Source organism: Phasianus colchicus, chromosome 39, assembly GCF_987193195.1.
Source record: "Phasianus colchicus chromosome 39, bPhaCol1.hap1.1, whole genome shotgun sequence".
Classification (NCBI taxonomy): Eukaryota; Metazoa; Chordata; class Aves; order Galliformes; family Phasianidae; genus Phasianus; species Phasianus colchicus.
In genome coordinates, this window is record NC_143474.1 from 43848 (window position 1) to 64217 (window position 20370).

The following is a 20370-nucleotide window of genomic DNA, read 5'->3' on the forward strand; positions in this document are numbered from 1 at the left end:
CACATCACGTGTATCGCTCATTCGGTTTAGTTGTGTTTTTAGTGTAGCATGTGTGCGCTCTATAATAGCCTGACCTGGAGGAGCATGTGGGATCCCGAACTTATGTTGAACTCCCCACTTTTGCAAAAAGGACGGTACTGACTGCAACTTTTAGGTTGGCCCATTATCCATTTTAATTTGTTTTGGAAGTCCCAAGATAGCAAGACATGCAATCCAATGTTTAATGACGTATCTAGCAGATTCACCCGCTAAGGGAGAAACCCATATAAATCCAGAGTAAGTGTCGATAGCAACATGAACACATCGCAATCAACCAAAACTCTGCAATATGGGTGACATCCGTTTGCCACACTTCCAATGCTTTCAATCCTCGGGGATTAGTCCCCAGCCCAAGGCCACTGTTATGGTAACTGCACTGTGGACATGTCTGAACTATCAACCTTGCATCATTCACACCAATATTAAACTGTCTATGTAAACCACGGGCATTTTGATGAAACATCTCATGAGAGATACGAGCAGCATCGAACAGATTAACAGGAGTTACAACAACCAATTTATCAGCAAACAGCATTACCCTGCCCTAAACCAACAGTGTTTAGGTGACTGCGAATGTGGATGACACAATATGGTTCCTTTCTTCGCCGTAATGTGTGTTTAAGACGTAAAAACAGAGAGATAAGGCACACATTCTTGTTGTCTCTAATGTGGGCATCCTCAATTCTTTGACATATGCCAGCCGCGTAGAGGGAATCAGTTACAACATTTAGAGGTTCATTTGGCCACACACTAAAGGCCCATAAAACTGCTTTTAGTTCCATAGTTTGTAAACTGTCTTGCAGCTCCATTGGCACAAACTGATGCTTCCAGCTATTGTCCCACTACACACAGACAGCTTTGTGGCTCCAGCATCCAGTGTCAGTATATACTGTGCGACCATCCACCGATCATTTCGAATACCGAGGTATTCCAATCCAGTCAGTTTTTTTCCAGAAACAACGCTACTCGCTGATCAGGGCGTTCTAAATGAAAATGACCAGGGTACCCTTCTGAAGCAAACTGTAAGGAGAGGGAGTGACAGTACGCCCACTCTGCCCACAGCAAGGTAAAAGGTAAACTAATATCGTCAGGTTCTTGCCCCGCTATGCAGAGAACTCTCTCTCTGCCCACATGAATCAGTTCAGCTACTATATTGATACGAGTCATCAAGGACGACCGAGGCTGAGCAGGGGGAAACAGCCATTTCAGCAAAAAAAAAAAACAAAAACACAGAAGGAGAAGCAGAAGATTGTTTAGTAGGCCTGTTTTGAGGAGAAGTGTGGGTTTTTTTGTTTGTTTGTTTGTTTTTGTTTTCATTGACAAATGACTGTGACAGCATGCTTCTCCTGGACATACAAGACAAGGGAGATGTTGTGATGTAAGGACTGACAGTAGCTAGCTGCTGATTGAATCTGGGCGGTAATCTGAATTAGAGCCTGCTTAGCCTCAGGCGTCAATAGGATAGCATCATTAGCACATCTCCCTCTTGACAACAACAGTTCTAATTGAACATTGGAAATGCCAACCGTTGGCCGTAGCCATTGTAAGCGACCTAAAAGAGTTTGTAAGTCAGTGAGTGTGGAAATGTCAATTTTCAATTCTACAGTCTGAGGGCATATCATAGCATCTGATAATTTCCAACCCAAATTTAACATAGGAAAGGTGCGTTTCACTTTCCCCGGTGCCACTGTAAGGCCAAATTGAGAGAGATGGGAGATTAATTGCATTTCCCAGCTATTATCAAAAGGCTGTTCCTGAACAGCACAGTATGCCATCCATGTAATAATAAATAATCATATGAGGGTTTGCTTTACAAATAGGTTGCAAGGTGTGGCTACGAATATCTGACACATAATTGGAGAATTCTTCATGCCTTGAGGCAGTACAACCCATTGATACCGAGAGGCTGGCTCCACTTTATTGACAGATGGCACAGAGAAAGCAAAACACTTACAGTCTTTCTTGTGGTGTGTCTCCCATATTCCCCCTTTTTTGTTTATTAAGAATGGATTTCAATGTTAGATGAGTATGATGAATGATAGCTTGTCCAGTGGGAGAATGAGGAATGCCTGTAATATATCTAACACCCTATTCTTGGAGGGAAGTTCGAATGCCTTTAGAAATATAAGCAGGTCCGTTATTGGCTCTAAGTTACACGCAGGCTGCAGAGACGCAGCGTGAGGGGACGTAGGCGGGGTAGAGGAAAGCAGCGTCACCCCGAGCAACGGGGGTGGGGCGGAGGGTGGGAGCGGGATGAGCGCCAGGGACGGAGCCGAGGGCAGCAGCGATGGGGGGTGGGGGGGTGAGGGAAGGGAGGGAGTCGCGATTTCTTTTCCCCGCGGTCAGGGGTGGGGTCGGAGCTGCGGACCGAATGCGGAAGGCGGACCAGGGCTGCTTTCTGCACCGAGGGGTAGCGACGGGGGTGGGAGGGAGGGCGATGGGGAATAGACGGAAGAAATTCTTCCTTGTTGAATTTGTTTAAGCCCTTCCATTACTTGGTTCCAAACAGATAAAAGTTTAGCAGCCGTGCTGTCATAGTAACAAAAACCTCCCGGAGCTTTGCGCCAACCCTGCCTCAAAACTCTCCATAGAAAGAGAATCCAGTTTTCGGAAATTCAGGAACATTTTTGCTTTACCATTTGAGAAAAGTAACCAATGCTAAGGTAACTACAGGCTGATTCTGAAACGTCAACTAACTGTAACGCTGCAAGATTTACCGGCTGCTCCCTCACCAGTGAACTCCGCACAGATCCCGACCGCTCAGCCCCTGTCCCGCAGAACGGTGCGGGCGCGCGCGAAACGAGCTCTCCGTAGTTCAGTCGGGCGGCGCTGCCGGATGAGTCGGTGGAGCAAAAGGCACTGTCGGTAGGTCAGGACCCGTAGAAGGCACTAGTTGAGAGCCTCCGTCAGGCCCCGTATCTTTTTTTTGCCACATACAGATTTCCAGATTACATAATCGCTTTGTTAATATTTTAACCTTGCAATCCAGTTTTTCTAATCCCTCACCCTCACCGACGCTCTCTGATTCGGCAGGAGGCTGCTCCTGGCAGTGTCCATCAGGGGTGATGTCAGATATAGTCCTTTTTTCCTGCTGCACTACTGCAGATGACTCAGTAGCAGTGTCATTTGAAAGATCAGGAGCTGCAGCCCCTACCAATGCTTTTACTTGACCCGCCGAGGAACACACAGGGTGTGTGATACCCCGAACAGGCACGTCAAACTCTGAAGCCAAATTAGTTGTTGTACCAGCCAGTGCCTGCATAGCTGCAGCGGCTGCCTGTCGCTTGGCTTGCATAGCTTTCAAAGAGTTAATAACAGACCTCCACAAGGGGTCAAGGGGCCGCAGTAGTTTTTCTTCCTTTCCACCATTAATGACTGATTCCCACATGCAGTCCCCAATATCACACCATTTGTCGACGCTGAATATCAGCGCCACTTCTGACAAATGTCCCTTCTTCCGAGCCCAGTGCACCAGGGTCTCGGCCATGCCTTTAGGAGATGACTGCTCCCCTCTCTTAGAATATTTAACGGCAGTTTCTCCGCAGCTTCCCACTCCATCGTGGATACAGAGGGCGGGTCGCGACCCCGCTTCCAGCTAACCGCAGCACTTACGTCGGCGCCTAACCCAGCTACCGCAACACGGTGCCAACCTCTGTCGCGACCGTCCTGCCGTTGTCCACTTCCCCGAATCGTCCCACGAAGGGTCCCTGTTCGGGCGCCAAATGTGGGGAAGTCTCTGGACTCTCAGGACGCGCTAGAGACATAACAGCACACCAATGTGGCTATTAGTCTGCTTTATTGTTAAGCACTACTCTATTTATACATGTTAACAGAGCATTCTGCAAAACACTCCTCAGCCGTTCACACAGGTGCTTAGCCAGTCAGAGCTGTGAGATGTTCTTTCTTCTTCTGAAGGTGTCCTTGGTTCTCATGCCACTTATCTTGCTCCGCAGCTGCTGCTCCGTGCAGTTTTTTCTTACGTTCCCACATTTCCCCCTTTTTTGTTTATTAGCAAACTTCTACCGTACTATAAAATAATAACACTAATTATATTAATAATACAATCAGTATAACTCAATCAAGGCCTCGATTGACAATACTATAAGTGTGAGAAAGGAAACAAGGCAAACATAACATCATGACAAGAAATACTGTTAACCTACTAAAAAGAACAAACACGTGTTTGGTCTGCAGCCCAACTTTCTGCAACCTGGAAATAAATCCCCAAGGGCCCCATTCTGTGCTAATCTCTAACTGCTTTGAAAGAAGTCTTCAACTTTTATATATTCTGATATATTGATTTTGAAAAATCACTAAGATTTGTACAACAGATGCTTTTAGAGTGCTCATGATTGTGCCTTTGGGCTAATAGAAAATTAATAGTTGAGGAACTTTGCATGCCAGATAGAACTAGGGGCATTATTACTTACTGACCCTCGAGAAACAACAACCTGCAGAAAAAGGGTGGTGAATGCGATAGGCAGTGCCAGCAGGGTGTCCCCTGCTTCAAGGTGCACTTTTCCTCTCTCACCCACCACAGATTCTCTCTTTCTTTTGTTCTTCTCAGGGTCCAAAGAGTATTTTCCATTTGTACACTGCATCCCACACGCAGACGCTTCGGGGGGGACGTCAGAGGGGGGTTGACTCACCCTTCCTAGCAGCAGCCTGGAGAAGGGGGAGGTGAGCCGAGGAACGCATCTCTCGCACCGCTCCAGGCACTCGTGCTCACTTACTGGTTCCTTGCTGTGCCACTACAGCAAGGAATAAGAGCTGCAAGCCACAGTAACTCAGCAGTTGGGGTGGAGAATATTATAACTTCTTGGAACCAGTGAATATCTCCTCCTATACTAAGGGTAATATCAGAATAATCTACGCCTCCTTCCTTAGAATCAATCGTAATATCCTCTCCTATTCTTGCATATGTGTAACTGGTCTCTATAAATATCCTTAAACTGTCCTTTTACGGTGTGCATGTTAGGAGAGGCTACTCCCTCAGTACCCAGCGTGTGTGTGCAGTGCTGTAACTCAAAATATACCTGCTTTATAACCACTTTGTGCTTATGGAGTTTGATTTTCCACAAGTCATCCTGTTCAGGCCATGATCTGTGTTCTTCCACACATATGGAAGTTCTGTTTAGCCTTGAGTGAGACAGAAGTGAGAACACTTGGAAGAATCTGGTGAACCATGTCCCAGACTAGACTAGGGTGGGCTTCTTTGTTAGCTTCCTTGTTTGTTTTCTTTTTCTTTTTCTTTTTCTTTTTCTTTTTCTTTTTCTTTTTCTTTTTCTTTTTCTTTTTCTTTTTCTTTTTCTTTTTCTTTTTCTTTTTCTTTTTTTTTTTTTCTTCTCAAGAGCAGAGTCAGAAGAGGATGTGTTGACCTCCTCTGCCATAGGGATACTGGCCCTTTTGTTACAAAACCATTGCTTTCTAGAAGACTTTGATGTGAGCGGAGGAAATAATTTTGGTCATGCGTGCAGCTGGGTTATCAGCACAAAGGAAAGAGATGCGGCTGTGATCACGGCAAAGTTCAGAGGAACATCCCCTGCAGAAAGATGCGTAGAGTTTAAACATTGCCAAGTGAAACTTGGAGCCACTTTTGCCCCAGAGAAAATGCAATAGAAAAGGAAGCAGTCTTCTCCGGACACAAACCCCCGGTTACCCCAAGGGCGGTTCCTTCTGGCTGACCTTAAAGTCAGTAGATCTACATAAGTGAACAGCAGAGCTGGCCCTCGTACACAGAGAGCTTAACCATGCTCATGCCTTGCAGAGAAGACCGAATTGAGAAAGCAGGATAGGAAGTTGTTAGCAATAGAAGTCACTCGCTCAGTGAGGAGAAACGTGCCATGAGTGCCATGGGCAGCGCTCAGCGAGGAAGTGAGCCAGCTGCAGGGAGATGCTGCCCTCGAGAGCAGGGCAGCCGGAGATTGCCTCTTCTGGGACCTGCTCACGGGTGAGAGGAGTTAAAGGAGTGCCAGGACAGCAACGTGGGGATGTGCGACCGCAAGGATGTGCGAATGTCCCCAGCAAAGGCAGCAAAGGGACGGAGCAGAGAGCGACGCTTCATTAGCGTGACAAAACACAGCCCCCATCCTCCCCTCTCTCCCACGGGTGCAGATGTGCCACGAGAACGAGCTGTGAAACTGCCCACGGCCTGGCAGCCGGCTCGGGGCGTGCTCGCTGTGGGAATTGCTGCCCGGCACCTGAGGCTGTGCCGAAGCGGCCAGAGCCTGGCTGGAAGCCATCCGGGCAGCACCGCGGCGGCAGGAGGTGCAGCAAGGCCGTCCTGCGGCCAGCTCCGGGCTGCGGGCACTCGGCATCCCCTGCTCTCCCAGGAGCGACTCCCAGGAGCCCGGTTGCCTGCGCCAGAGGTGGGAGCAGCCTGCTCCGCACCCGAGGTAGGAGCCCTTCGTGCCTCGTGCAGAGGAGCACACGCTTCCTGCCACCTGCCAGCAGCGGTGGGAGGGCAGCGGGGAGCGGCACCGGGCGGGGCGGAAAGGCTTTGCCTTTAAGGTGTTTCTTGCCTGAGCATAATGCATAGTTTTATATCAGAGGGGACCAACTGAGGACTCCAAAAGCCATTGACGGTATGAGGAGTACAAACACTGGTAGCACATTTACCACTCTTCGGACTACAGCATCACATCTCTACTTACATTCCCTTCAAGTTATTCTTCCAGCTAAGGGTGACGTGATACACTCCTGACACAGTACCGTGGGAAGATCTTACCATAAACTGGGAATTTTGGCAGACTTGTGAGCAAGTGTTTCAGACAATCAGTTTGACTGCCTGCCATGAACCACGAATCATCTCTTTAGGAGGCTACAGCAGGGCTTCTCCTGAATAACAAATCTCTGAGGCTTTGACAAGGAGGCCTGGTGGGAGATTTGGAAAATCCAGTAGATGGTCCATGGGTCTGATGCCCTAGCTGACCACATCTCAGGGATTCTTATTACTGGACTTGTCCTCGCTGGGTTCCACTGAGCGCCCACCTTTCTGGGAGGTATGAGGTGCGCTCCTGAGCACCTCTGTCCATGGAGCTGCACCTGGAGGGGATGCCATAGAATCATTAAGGTTGGAAAAGACCTCTAAAATCATCTCGTCCAACCATCAGTCCATCACCACCCTGCCCACTAACCACATTCTTCATGCCCTCCAGCACTCCATGCTGTGGGCTGATGCTCCGAGAGCAGAGGTGACGGCATTCACTTCAGAACCTCATCCCTCGCCTAACCCAAAGCACCTCACCACCCAATTCTGGGGATACACTCTGTGTAGGGTGGCAGATGAAGAACCTGGTCTTTAAGGACCACGGTGCCCTAAACTCGGTGGCCATGCCTGTGTGGATGTTTTTGAGGTTCATATCCTCATGTGGGAAGTGCTGGGCTGGCCATTTGCAACCAATGGCACACCGCATCCAGCAGACTCCACAGGGTTTTCTCATTTAAACAACCGTTGTAGCACTCCAGGAAAATGGGAGCTGGGATGGAGCATCCATTACGGTAGAGCTGCACCGTGCTGCGATGCATCTGACACGCAGTGCATCCGGAAGCAGCTTTATTTTTCACCCACGTTTTTAATTCCCGTGAGCAGAGCAGGAAGCACAGCCCCGCAGGCTCCAGCAGCACAATCTGCAAGCCGAGATTACAGCTTTGTGAGCGCGGGAGATATTTCCATCCTCCTGATGGCTGAGCCGAGAGGGAAAAAGGGGAGGGGAACAAAAAACGTCCATCTATGAGGCGAAAGCTCCCGAACGAGGAGCCCCGGGCACAATCCCGCGGCACCAACCCCGGCCCGCAGCGGGGCCTCACCCGGCCACCGCCCTCAGCGGCCCCACCCGCAGCCCCGCGCCCGTTGCTCGGCAGCTGCGAGCCAACCGAGCCTGCCGGGAAGGTGGAGGGGCAGCACCACGGATAGCTCCTATTGGTCGAAGGAGGTGAGGGCGGAGCTCGAGGACGGCCGTCTTCTTCGCTATTGGCGGAGAGAGCCGTCAGTGCGGGGCGGGGGGCGGGGCCTCGCGGCTAGCGGGGCCGCGTTGAACGCCGCGGTAGGGCGGGGGAACGGAGCGAGGGGGCGGCGGCGGTCGAGGGTAAGCGAGCCGCCGGCTGCGAGGAGAGCGGCGCGAGGTAGGGAGCGGCGCGGGGGCCGTCCTCACCTGTCACCGGGCGCTCCGCCCTCCCTCCTCGCGGCCCCCGGGCTCCGGCCGCGGGCGCGGTCCCTCGCGGTAGCGGCCGGGCTGGGGCTGTGCTTTCGTCTAAGGGGACCCTCGTCCGAGGGAGGGCGGCAGGCAGGCAGGCAGGCAGGCTGTGCGCGCGGTGCCACCGGCTGTGCGCCGCCGCGCGGACGGATGCCGGCTGCCCTCAGGTAGGTGGGAGGGGGGCGGAGAGGGCAGACCCCGGGAAGGCCGCCTGTGGGCGCGAGGGCTCCCCGCCGCCGTCGCTGCGGCAGGCGGCACCCCGGAGTGGCGCTGCGCGAGGGGGGGAGCGGCTGGGGGCTGCGGCTGGGCGCTGCGGTTGGGGGCCGCCTCCGTGCGCGGGGCGGGGGGAGTTGCGAGGGCAGAGCCGCGCGACTCGTCGCTTCGGCTGTGGGAGGACGCGAAGCCGAGGAGGGTTGGGAAACCCGTTGGCGTGCGGAGAGCTTGTGGCGAGCAGTGTGGAGGTGCTGCGGTGCTGCGGGAGGGAAGTTGTGAGCGGTGCCCTGTCGGTCGCCGCGCCGCGCTGCCGAGGGATGCTGAGCGCCCCCGGCTCCCGCTGTCACCGGCTGCGCGCCGCCCCGCCTGACGGCGCTGCTTCGGCGAGCGCGATTCCCGCTCCCGACAGCGTTCTGCCCTCCGTGAGGGTGTGGAACTATCATTTTTCCCTCATCGCGTTTCAGCCTAAGGGCATCGAATTCATCCTTTCGCATAGTTTTCTGTGTTTGCTTGAAACAACGATAGTGTTCTTAGTGCGTGCGTTTTCTTGCTGAGCTGCAGTTTAAAAAAAAAAAAAAAAGACAAGCGTTTAATAAGATCTACCTGCCTGGAGTAGGAGCACAAAGCGCCATTTTAACAGGTGGGCTGGGTGGTAGGAGTATGAGCTTTTTCCATTGTGTGGACTTAAACGCTACTTCGAGTTGTGTGGGTGTGCAAGACTGCTGTAATGGATCTTTTCTTGGTTATCTCCTGCAAATAGGTGGTATAGAGGTACTGTTTTATAAGCAAACAACTGAAATTGCCCGTAAGATTTTGATGTTGAGAGAATAGATTTGTTATACTCGTTTAAAGCCAGTGTTATTTTCTGAAAATAAGTTCTCATAGAGCAAATTTGAAGTGGCATGGATCCAATGGAAGGTACAACCAGTTCTTTGGATATAAACGTGTTAAACAGAATCACACAGAATCACAGAATCGTAGGGGTTGGAAGGGACCTCCAGAGATCATCGAGTCCAACCCCCCTGCCAAAGCAGGATCCCTACACCAGGTCGCACAGGTAGGCGTCCAGGCGGGTCTTGAATATCTCCAGAGAAGGAGACTCCACCAGCTCCCTGGGCAGCCTGTTCCAGTGCTCCGTCACCCTCACCGTAAAGAAGTTCTTGCGCACACTGGTGCGGAACTTCCTATGCTCCAGCTTCTGGCCATTTCCCCTTGTCCTGTCTCCGCACACTGCTGAAAAGAGTCTGGCCTCGCCACTTTGCCCCCCACACCTTAGATATTTATAGACCTGGATCAGGTCCCCTCTCAGTCTTCTCTTCTCAAGGCTAAACAGACCCAGATCACTTAGCCTTTCCTCATAGGGGAGATGCTCCAGGCCCTTCACCACCTTTGTGGCTCTCCGCTAGACTCTTTCCAAGAGATCCCTGTCTTTTTTGTACTGGGGAGCCCAGAACTGGACACAGTACTCCAGATGAGGCCTTACCAGGGCAGAGTAGAGGGGAGGATCACCTCCCTCGACCTGCTGGCCACGCTCCCTTTAATGCACCCCAGAATGCCATTGGCCTTTTTGGCCACAAGGGCACACTGCTGGCTCATGGCCAACCTGTCGTCCACCAGGACACCCAGGTCCCTCTCCGCAGAGCTCCTCTCCAGCAGGTCATCCCTCAACCTCTACCGGTGCATGCAATTATTCCTCCCTAGGTGCAAGACTCTACACTTGCTTTTGTTAAACCTCATCTGGTTCCTTACTGCCCAGCTCTCCAGCTTGTCCAGGTCTCGCTGAATGGCAGCACAGCCTTCAGGCGTGTCAGCCAATCCTCCCAACTTCGTATCATCAGCAAACTTGCTGAGGGTGGCCACTACCCCCTCATCAAGGTCATTGATGAAGATGTTGAACAGGACCGGTCCCAGCACCGACCCCTGGGGAACACCGCTGGTTACAGGTCTCCAACCAGACTCTGCACCGCCAATGACAACCCTCTGTGCTCCGCCAGTCAGCCAGTTCTCAACCCACCTCACTGTCCACTCATCTATCCCACACTTCCTCAGCTTCGTTATAAGGATGTTGTGGGAGACAGTGTCAAATGCCTTGCTGAAATCAAGGTAGACCACATCCACTGCTCTCCCCCCATCCACCCAGCCAGTGACAACATCATAGAAGGCTACCAGGTTGGTCAAGCACGACCTCCCCCTGGTGAACCCGTGCTGACTACTCCTGATAACCTTTTCTTCCAGTTGTCTGGAGATGGCATCCAGCACAATCTGTTCCATCACCTTTCCAGGGACAGAGGTGAGGCTGACTGGCCTGTAATTACCTGGATCTTCCTTCTTGCCCTTTTTGAAGACCGGAGTGACATTGGCTATCCTCCAGTCTTCAGGCACCTCCCCCATTCTCCAAGACCTCTCAAAGATGATAGAGAGCGGTTCAGCAATCACCTCTGCCAGCTCCCTCAGCACCCGTGGATGCACCCCATCGGGTCCCATGGATTTATGAACATTGGTGTTGCCTAGGCGCTCTCGGACCGCCTCTTCCCTGACTAAAGGGAAGTCTTCTATTCCCCAGACCTTCTCACTAACCACCAGGGCCTGGGATTCCCGAGGGGGAGCTTTTTCACTGAAGACAGAAGCAAAGAAGGCGTTCAGTATCTCCGCCTTCTCAGCATCCCCCATTACCAGAACACCCTCCTCACTTAGTAGGGGACCTACATTCTCCCTAGTCTTCCTTTTACTGTTAGCATACTTAAAAAAGCCTTTTTTATTATCCTTTACCACCTTTGCTAGATTCAATTCCAGGTGGGCTTTAGCCTTCCTCGTCGCATCCCTGCAGGCCCTGACAACATTTCTATATTCTTCCCGAGTGGTCAGACCCTTTTTCCACATTTCATGGACCTTCTTTTTCCCTTTGAGTTTGTGCATGAGCTCCTTGCTCATCCACACAGGTCTCCTGCCACCCTTTCCTGATTTCTTGCTCACAGGGACGCACCGATCCTGGGCTTGGAAGAAGAGCTGTTTAAATGCCAACCAGCTCTCACAGGCCCCCTTACCTTCTAACACCCTAGCCCACGGGATAGCTCCAAGTAGGTCCCGGAAGAGATCAAAGTTGGCTCTCCTAAAGTCCAGGGTAGCAGTCCTACTTTTTGCTTTGCTCCTTCCACTCAAGATCTTGAACTCCACCATCTCGTGGTCACTACAACCCAAGCTACCCCCAACTTTTACTTCCTTAACAAACCCGTCCTTATTTGTGAGAATAAGGTCCAGTAACACCCCTCCCCTCGTCGGTTCCTCCACCATCTGCATCAGAAAGTTGTCTTCGACACATTGCAGGAACCGTCTGGACCGCGCGTGCCTGGCCACGTTGCTTTTCCAGCAAATATCTGGATAATTGAAGTCCCCCATAAGCACTAGCGCCTGGGATTGCGACGCTACTTTCAGTTGCTTGTGGAAGGCCTCGTCAACCTCCTCCTCCTGATCAGGGGGCCTGTAGTACACACCCACAACGGTGTCACCCATACCAGCCTGCCCCTTGATTCTCACCCACAAGCTCTCCACTGCTACATCACCCTCCCCCAGGTGGAGTTCAATACATTCTAGCTGCTCTCTCACACAAAGAGCAACTCCACCACCCCGCCTCGCCAGCCGATCTTTCCTAAAAAGCACACAGCCCTCCATGACAACATTCCAGTCATGCGAGCTGTCCCACCACGTCTCCGTGATCGCAATGAGATCATGGCCTTGTGACCGCACACAGATCTCCAACTCTTCCTGTTTATTTCCCATGCTGCGCGCATTAGTGTATAGACACTTTAGGGAAGCAGCACCCCCCTGCCTCTCTCCATCCCTTTGAACTCCACCCTTTTCACCCATCGAACTCCATTTTGAGCCACGAACTACCCGCTCAACCCCAGTGGCCCTCATTCTGTCCCCTTCCCCCTTCATACCTAGTTTAAACACCTTTCAATGAGCCCTGCCAGTTCCTGGGCTAGGATCCTCTTACCCCTTGGAGACAGGCTACTTCCATCTGCAGCCATCATGCCAGGCGCAGAGTAAATTACCCCGTGGTCAAAAAAACCGAAGTTCCTGTGCTTGCACCAACTTCTTAGCCATTTATTTATGAGGCGGGTTTTTTGGATGCTCTCGGTATCCTTCCCTGCCACTGAAGGTAGGGAAGAAAAATCCACCTGCACACCCGTTCCTTCAACTACCCGCCCCAGTCCCCTGAAGTCTTCCTTGATAGACCTCAGGCTTCTCTCAGCGACTTCATCACTGCCAGCCTGAACTATCAATAATGGGTAATAATCAGAAGGGCCAATCAGACCAGGAAGTTTCCTAGCAATGTCCCTGACCCTTGCCCCAGGGAGGCAGCACACCTCCCTACGGGTAGGGTCAGGCCGACATATAGGGCCTTCCGTTCCTCTCAGCAGGGAGTCACCTATGACAACCACCCTTCTGTCCTTCCGGGCGGAGGCAGTCTTGAGGCGTGGGGTCGACCGCTTCGCCCGAGGCAACCTTACAGGTGGACCTCCCTCCACCCCCTCACTCACCTCTCCCTCGAGATTCACGGCCTCAAACCTATTTTGCAGAGGCACCTGGGGAGCCGAGGATGGTCGGGATGGAGGACACCCACTTCGCCGAGCCGGTATCCTTTTCCACTCCTCCTCCTCCCTTAGATTGCCTTGCTCTGCTCTCAAATTGCCTTGCACTGCAGCAGGAACACAGTCTACCTGCCGGTTCCCCTCTACTACCTGTTTGCAAGGCGGCAGGGGGTGACACGCTCCACGCAGAGCCTCAGCTGTGTGCCAAGATCTCGGAGCTGACAGGGACTGGCACCACCAATCAATCTCCCTCTCACATTCCTTTATGGTCCTTAGCCTCTCCACCTCCTCCTTCAGGTTGACCACAAGGCAAAGTAAGTCCTTTAGCTGGTCACATCTTACACAAGTGCTGCCTCCATCGCCTGGCACTGCAAGGGCCAGGCTCTGGCACTCATCACAGCCAGTGACCTGCACACTAGCATGTTGTTTTGGGACCTCAGTCTGCGTCTCTGCATTCTTCTTGGCAGTCTTTCTTTTACATGTGCAGGGGGCCTCTGTCTGGGTCCCCACATTATTTTTAGAGACAGTAGCCTTCCGCCGGGGTGGAGCCATGGAGAACCTGAAGACTAATTAGCACAACTAGAATAGCCTTAACAGGGCGTGACCGATCAGCCCTACCCTGCTGCTGATAGTGCTGGCTCTGCCCTCGCCCCCTTACCAGGTCGTTAATGGGTGACCCCGCACCTGCCACTTACCTCACAGTGATAACGCCTCTCCTCTCCGCCCTGGTGGGCAGCGACGCTGGAGGTTTTTTCTAGGCGTTGCCCTGGCAACGCCCCCGCTGCGTCAGCCGCTCTCGCGAGAGCTGCCGGGCTTCTCTGTTGTCTCGGGGACCCCCGGAAGAGGGAACCGATCGAGATCCACGTGTTCTTCGCGATCAGCCGCTGCGGCTCTGGCTGAAACAGCTCCGAAGCGGCGATCCTCGGCGATCAAGGACAACACCAGAAAGATTGTTTATTCCTCTCATGTCTTGCATGTTTTAAATCAAAGCTGAATGTCTTCTCCTTTACTTGTTAGTGTTTTGCTATACTTCGTGATGCTCAGGGGCTGTTTGACATCTTCTTCTTATTCGCAGCTTCCTTTGATGGGGAGAAGCATGCCATCAATCTTCCTTCTGTAAACAGTGCATCGTTTGTCCTACGTTTCTTGGAGAAACTCTGCCACAGTCTTCAATGCGATAATCTTTTCAGTAGTCAGCCTTTCAGCCCCTACATGGGGTGTGCACATAGTCCCACGGAGTACGATAGGAACAAACCAGGTACTATCAAACAGGTGTTGTTTACAAGTACTGATATTTTTGATAAGTGTGGTTACTTTATGAAATTTAACATTTTAATCTGCTTTGCTATAACTTTAATTGATTGAAATGAATACTCTTCAGTTCTTAGAGGATTCGTTCCAGAGCACAAGTGCTGTGGCAGGTTGGGATAGCTCATACCACATGTGCAGAAATCATTTTGTTCTGCTAACTCTTTCTTGTGGTCAAGTAGGAAACATATGTATTGTACCACTGGGTTACTAAAAGAACAGACTCAAAACTTCACATTTTGCCTGTTCAATTTATGTTTGAATCATAAAATAACCTTGGAGAAAGATGCTTACTACCTTATAAGAAGGGGCTTGCTCTGAGAGATGATTCAGTTCAGCCTATCCTACAACATTAAATACTCTTTTCTTCCTTCTTTGTTCACCTTGCGCAGTGGCGGCTCCAAAATTTTAAATTCTGCAGCATACAGTCTAGTAGAGAAGGTGGGTTTTGCAGCTGGCTGCTTGTGACATTTTATGTGAGTTTTGGTACTCTGGGGGTATATAGAGTGAGAGGGAAATAACATGCTCAGGGTCTCCCATCAAATGGCTTGCAGTGCTGGTATTATGAGTCCCGGTCCAAGGGTTATCAGGAGCCATAGCTGAGAAAACTTTGACATCAATGCAGTTTCAGTCTTAGAGGTGCTGCTTTAGAAAATAAAGTATTGTGGTGGTTTTGGTATTTCGGTTTTTATTTGTTTTGTTTTGTTTTTTTCCAGTAGAGAAATTGTATTTGTTTCATTTCATCAAATAAAAGTCATTTGCTTTAATACTTTTCAGGAAAGTAGCCTAAATTTGGAAATTTGGATGATGATAGTATAAACTAAGCTGTTACTTCAGCTTTTGAAGTTTGTATTGAATGACCGATTCTATGTGAAATGGATTTGTTACCTGGTGAATGACTTGATGTATGTTTTTGCTTTTGTACTTTGACTTTCCCTGTGAGCATTTTTATACCATAATAAATTGGTGATATCTTTCCTTTTCACAGCAAAAGAAGAAATACATGAAAACGGAAGTGTTAAACGATACTCTCAGGACTCTCCACCATACACAGCTCCCCTTTCCCCTAAGCTTCCGAGGAGTGATGCTCATCCATCTGAAGGTGATTACATTGTGTTGTAATACATATGAGGATTACGTATGATTTTGGTATTTTTAGTCAAAAGGACTGAGTCTAGTGTATTTCTCTGGTATGTCTATAGCCCTTGACAGCTGAGAATGGAGATATTTATTGATCAGTGGCATGGATTTTGTGCTTATGGACGATCTACTGCAAGTTCAAGAAGTCTTTCTCCTAAACATGTCAGTCTTTTTTGTGAAATCACTCAGGCAGATAGGTGACATTTGAAGCTTCCTGTATGGCTATTTAGTAGAAAAACAATTCCCTTGAAATGGATTAGGAGATAAATTGGAAGCAACTCTAATAACTCTTGGTTTGGGCTAATGACTGTAAGAGCAAGGATGTGTTTTGATGGTACAGTTTAACTGAATGTATGGCTAGCTGCCCCTAGAAGTTGCTCTGCTCCTGCTCTCCTTGCCTCCTTGTCCGTGTAGTGCATCCCAAGCCTCCCTGCTGATGAGGTGACGAGCTGACCCAGTGAAGCACAGAAAACATTTTGGCAAAGCTAGGAGATATCTGCAGTTAGCTTCTCTGCACTGACTCATCGTGGGCTCAGATGAGCACAGGAATGGGTTGGATAAAATGCAGCCGTGGCAGGGACCAGAGCAGCAGAGCCTCTCTGTGCAGCTGACTCCAGGACAAGGAAAGCTTTTGCCTGTGCCATGGCTGAGGTGCAGTAGCTCGTGCCGATTTGTAGTCTGCCTCAGATGTGAAGTGAAGCGTGTCAGCTTAAACCTCACAGAGAGACTTAGGAAAGAGTGGTTTTACTCTGCTTTTGCTACTTGTCAAACCATGGTAACTTGTTGATGTGACTCATCCCATCTGATACTTTCTATTGCTGTGGTATATTTGCATAATATTTCCAAAGGCTTTTGAGATTAGTCATTTGTTTCTCTTTTTTTTTTTTTTTTTTGAGTTACTGGGGTTTTGTCATTTAGCCTCAGTGTGGGCAGAATAATCTTTTTCTATGGAGAGTCATAAGGCCACACTTAAATCAGAAGAGGATATCAAATTAAAATGTTAAAGCTTATTAAAAATGGTTCTTCTTACAATTTAATATAAACACAATGTATTCACTTCAATGATGTAACCACAACAAATATAAAAATTGTCAATGCAGAGCTTTCTCTGTCTTAAATAGACCCTGGTTTAGGTCTAGAACATCTCTGCAATTAAATCAGATATTTCTAGTAAGCAACTGCGTGAATAGCTGTAAAACACATAATTCTACCTAAATTAAGTTGTTTAAATTGGAGATAAACAGATGTCTTAGACCTGCTTCTCTTATAAGAAATCTCCCTGTAAGTAAGTCGGCACGCGTGTTGTACCCTGATGAGCATTTTGATCCTGGAACCCTTTTATAGATGAAGTTGATGTATTTCTTCAAATTCATTTTAATATCAAAAATGGCAGAATGTTACAGCTAAAGGGATCCATAGCACTTTCACCTAACTAGCGGCAGTGGATGCAAAGCCAACAATTTCTGCACAGGATTATTAGAAAAATGAGTAAGGAGTCATGCCTATTTCCATTTGCCAGCAGTGTGACAAGCTTGTTTGCTGATGGCACACCCATCATCCTTTGTTTACTTTTATGGGTCTTAATCTGAATTAATTGGTCACAAAAGCCAGGAAATATTTAAATTCTCGTTATTCTTTAGAAACAGAGAGAGTTATGTATGTATATACTACAGTATATAGTATGTACGCATGCATGGATACATGTTTTTATATATACGCTATACTTATGCTTTCATACATATTTTATACGTATATACATACATACATGTATGCATGGCTTCGCAGGTTTTTGCAGGGAAATTACATCATTTTCAAAAGAAGCAAGGATGTCAAAATAAAAATATCTCATGAAGATAGACTACAATGAACCCCTACAACAACTCAGTATGATGTCCCAGAAAGCTGACACAGATGAAAAAATGTTTGAAACCTGGCAGTTACTCAAAGAAACTGCTTCAAGATTGTGAATGAACTATCTGTCCGCACAGAAAAGATAAGGAGTGTAGTACAAGACTAGCCTAGCTGTCACAAACCAGTCCAGGAGCGCAGGCAGGAGGGAAGCAAGCAGAATGGAGAAGTTAGGTTGAGTAACTCTGCAAAACTACAACACTACAGACCAATTGTGAAGGTAACCAGCAATAGTGTGAGAAGCGATGGCTTCAAGCTGCACAGGGAAAGTTCAGGTTGGATATTAGGAAATGTTTCTTCTCAGAAGGAGTGGTGAGGAAGTGGCACAGGCTGCCCAGGGAGGTGGTAGAGTCACCATCCCCGGAGGTGTTCAAGAAATGTATGGATGTGGCATTGAGGAACATGGTTAGTGGGCATGGTGTGATGGGGGATAGTGGGATTTCCACACATTGGGGGAAAAGGTATGAAAAAAGGAATGTGTCATTCGGTACTGCTGGGTTGAGGTGGGTGGTAACATAGAGGCAGATAGGAACACATAGGAAACGGGGAAATATGAGGCATTCTGTAGGGAAAAAAGAAAAAAAAGAAAAAAGAGATGTGCGATTATGTGCAGAAGAGAACAGTCTGTGGTTCTATGAGTCACAGTCAGACTGTACACAAGGTGACAATATCAAAGTGCCACAGTGAGAATGTCATACCACTTAAAAGGATGCGAGAAGACAATGAGAGACTCCACATGAAGTAGCTGTCTCTACACAGCTGTGGAGAAGCTCGGTAGCAGTGGTCTGATGGTCTGCAGAAAGTATGTAGGGCTGAAGAGAGAGAATCCTCTTGTTTGTGTTGGAATCCTGAGTCCGTGCACTGTTCAGGAGCTTTTATGTTCATCCAGACGTTAGATTACAACAGAGCAATGTTGTGAGGATGCTGAGCGTGTCTTTTGTCAGCGTGCAGATGTGTAGCAGTTGCTCACCATCTCTATGGGAGCTCCGTAAAGCATCAAGATACTAAACTTTGAAACTGTTATTTAGCTTATTAACATTACAGGGATTATTAACATTACATTCTATTTTTTTCTCTCCAAAGCATTCATAGTTGCTTTCATGTTTAAACTTGTGTCTTTCTGTAAGGGTTGATCAGGAAATCACTTTAATTTCTGTATTTTTACGAATCTAGGCGTTCCTAAAATAGTTGGTGGATTACATGAGCAATGTGGGTAGGAAATAAATGTATTATTACCCTGAATTTGAGATAGATCTGTTCAAGGCTTTCTTCTGTACAGTACTGCAGCCTTCACAAAGCCCTGCTCACAGTATGTATAGTTTGATTACTGCTTTTTTTCTTTATGTATTTTGCATAGTACATAACAGTAATGAAGAATAAGATATAAGATAAACATGTACAGTAGAAATAAAGTGCAATGATTCTTCTTGGACAGATGTGCAACTTCTGAGATGTCTGTAGGACAAATTCCAGCTTTTGAAAAGCATAGCACAGCTAACAGTTCTGTAGAGTGTCTATAAACTCCTCTTTCTGGTTTATTTGGATGTGAATTTTCTGTTTGCTTGTTTTGTTTGTTAGTTGATTACATTCTGTTGCCTGTGACATTAAAGCAAAATCTACATATGTAGATTTGGTAGTGTTAGAGGTTTACCACTAAACTGTGGCATGCTAGTTTAATCTGATGATTCACTTCTGAGAACATAAAAACAGAAGTGAACTTTGCTTTCAGATGAATTATTTAAATTTCTTCCGCTCTTCAAAAACAGAATCAGTTTCACTTATGAAATCAACATGGATGTTTATGTTTCTTACAAAAAAACTTTTATTCTTCTAGTTTTCAACCTGATTTAGCATGAAAAATACTAAGCTGAAACTACTATTTTTGTTAACCACGTTTATGTTAATGGCACTTAAGCAATCCAACCAGGATCAAAGCTCCATTGTAGGAACTGTGCAGATGCATAGCAGTAGACATATCCTGCCCTAAAGAAAAAGCAAAAATAAATAACGTAATGAAATGGAACACAAAGTAATTGGTAAAGTTATAAGAAGCATCATAGGGGGAAAAAAAATAGATGGACAAAGAATAAAAAAGAGGTTTGAGACAAAAATAAAAATGTTCTTACTGTCAGATTTCAGAAGTTGTACAAGGAAAAGGAGTAAAAAATTAAATTTATACAACGAGGATGTCCAGAAAATCTAAGAAGTTAATCTTGATTTTACATTGAACAAAAATAGAATGAATAAAAATCCTTAGGTCTCACAAATACGTATGTTATGATCATAAATGCACCATTAAGAGTCTTTCAACATCTTCTTAAGCAGTTTATTCATTTTACCTTTAGAGGGTAACAATGTGGAGCAAAAAAGTTTTGCAGTCCTCTGTGATAGAACAAGTGGCAGCAAACCTTTGAGGAGAATGAGTAAGATGGATGGCCTTAAACAGTTTTTGCTTTTATTAATGGAGCCTGATTTGTTTTCACAGAAATGAGGCAAATAATAAACATACACAAAAAGGAGAGTAGGAGATAGAAGGACAACAAGAAAAAAAAAAATGGAGTGTCAAATTTTCTCCCAAATGGACTTGCAAGAGTTGACAGTGACTTACTAGAGCATTAATTTCTTCTTTACAGCTTTATTCAGGTCTAAGACAGAAAAAAAGAACATGCACACGAGTCTTCCAATCCATATTTTCTATGTTATTTAAAGTAATAAGGTTATGTATGGTATTTTATGTTGGTTTCATTTACATTTACAGGTACTAAAATCTAACAAGTTTCTCAAAACCTGTAACAGAAAAATGCTGAGAAGAATCAAATTTATTGCTCTCTCTCTTCACATACATTGGGCTTATGATCCTCCCACTTCAGTGGCTGCTCTTCCATGTATTACTGAGTGCAATCATGTACAAATATAAGATAAACATTTTCTTTAAAGTATTTATAGTATGTTGCGCTCAAATAAATATTTGAGAA

At 47.7% G+C, this 20370-nt stretch overlaps 1 long non-coding RNA gene across 4 annotated transcripts; it reads left to right on the forward strand.

The window, feature by feature from the left end:
- Window positions 1-7985: 7985 nt before the first annotated feature.
- On the forward strand, window positions 7986-20312 carry LOC149913249 (uncharacterized). Of its 4 annotated transcripts, none has more exons than XR_016461325.1 (3): window positions 7986-8401; window positions 14115-14297; window positions 15336-15542. It is a non-coding gene; the product is annotated as an uncharacterized LOC149913249 (long non-coding RNA). The 4 variants fall into 4 exon arrangements; XR_016461324.1 differs by lacking the exon at window positions 7986-8401 and adding an exon at window positions 20154-20312 and having other exon boundaries at window positions 13968-14297; window positions 15336-15449; XR_016461323.1 differs by lacking the exon at window positions 7986-8401 and adding an exon at window positions 17273-17453 and having other exon boundaries at window positions 13968-14297; window positions 15336-15449.
- Window positions 20313-20370: the final 58 nt, after the last annotated feature.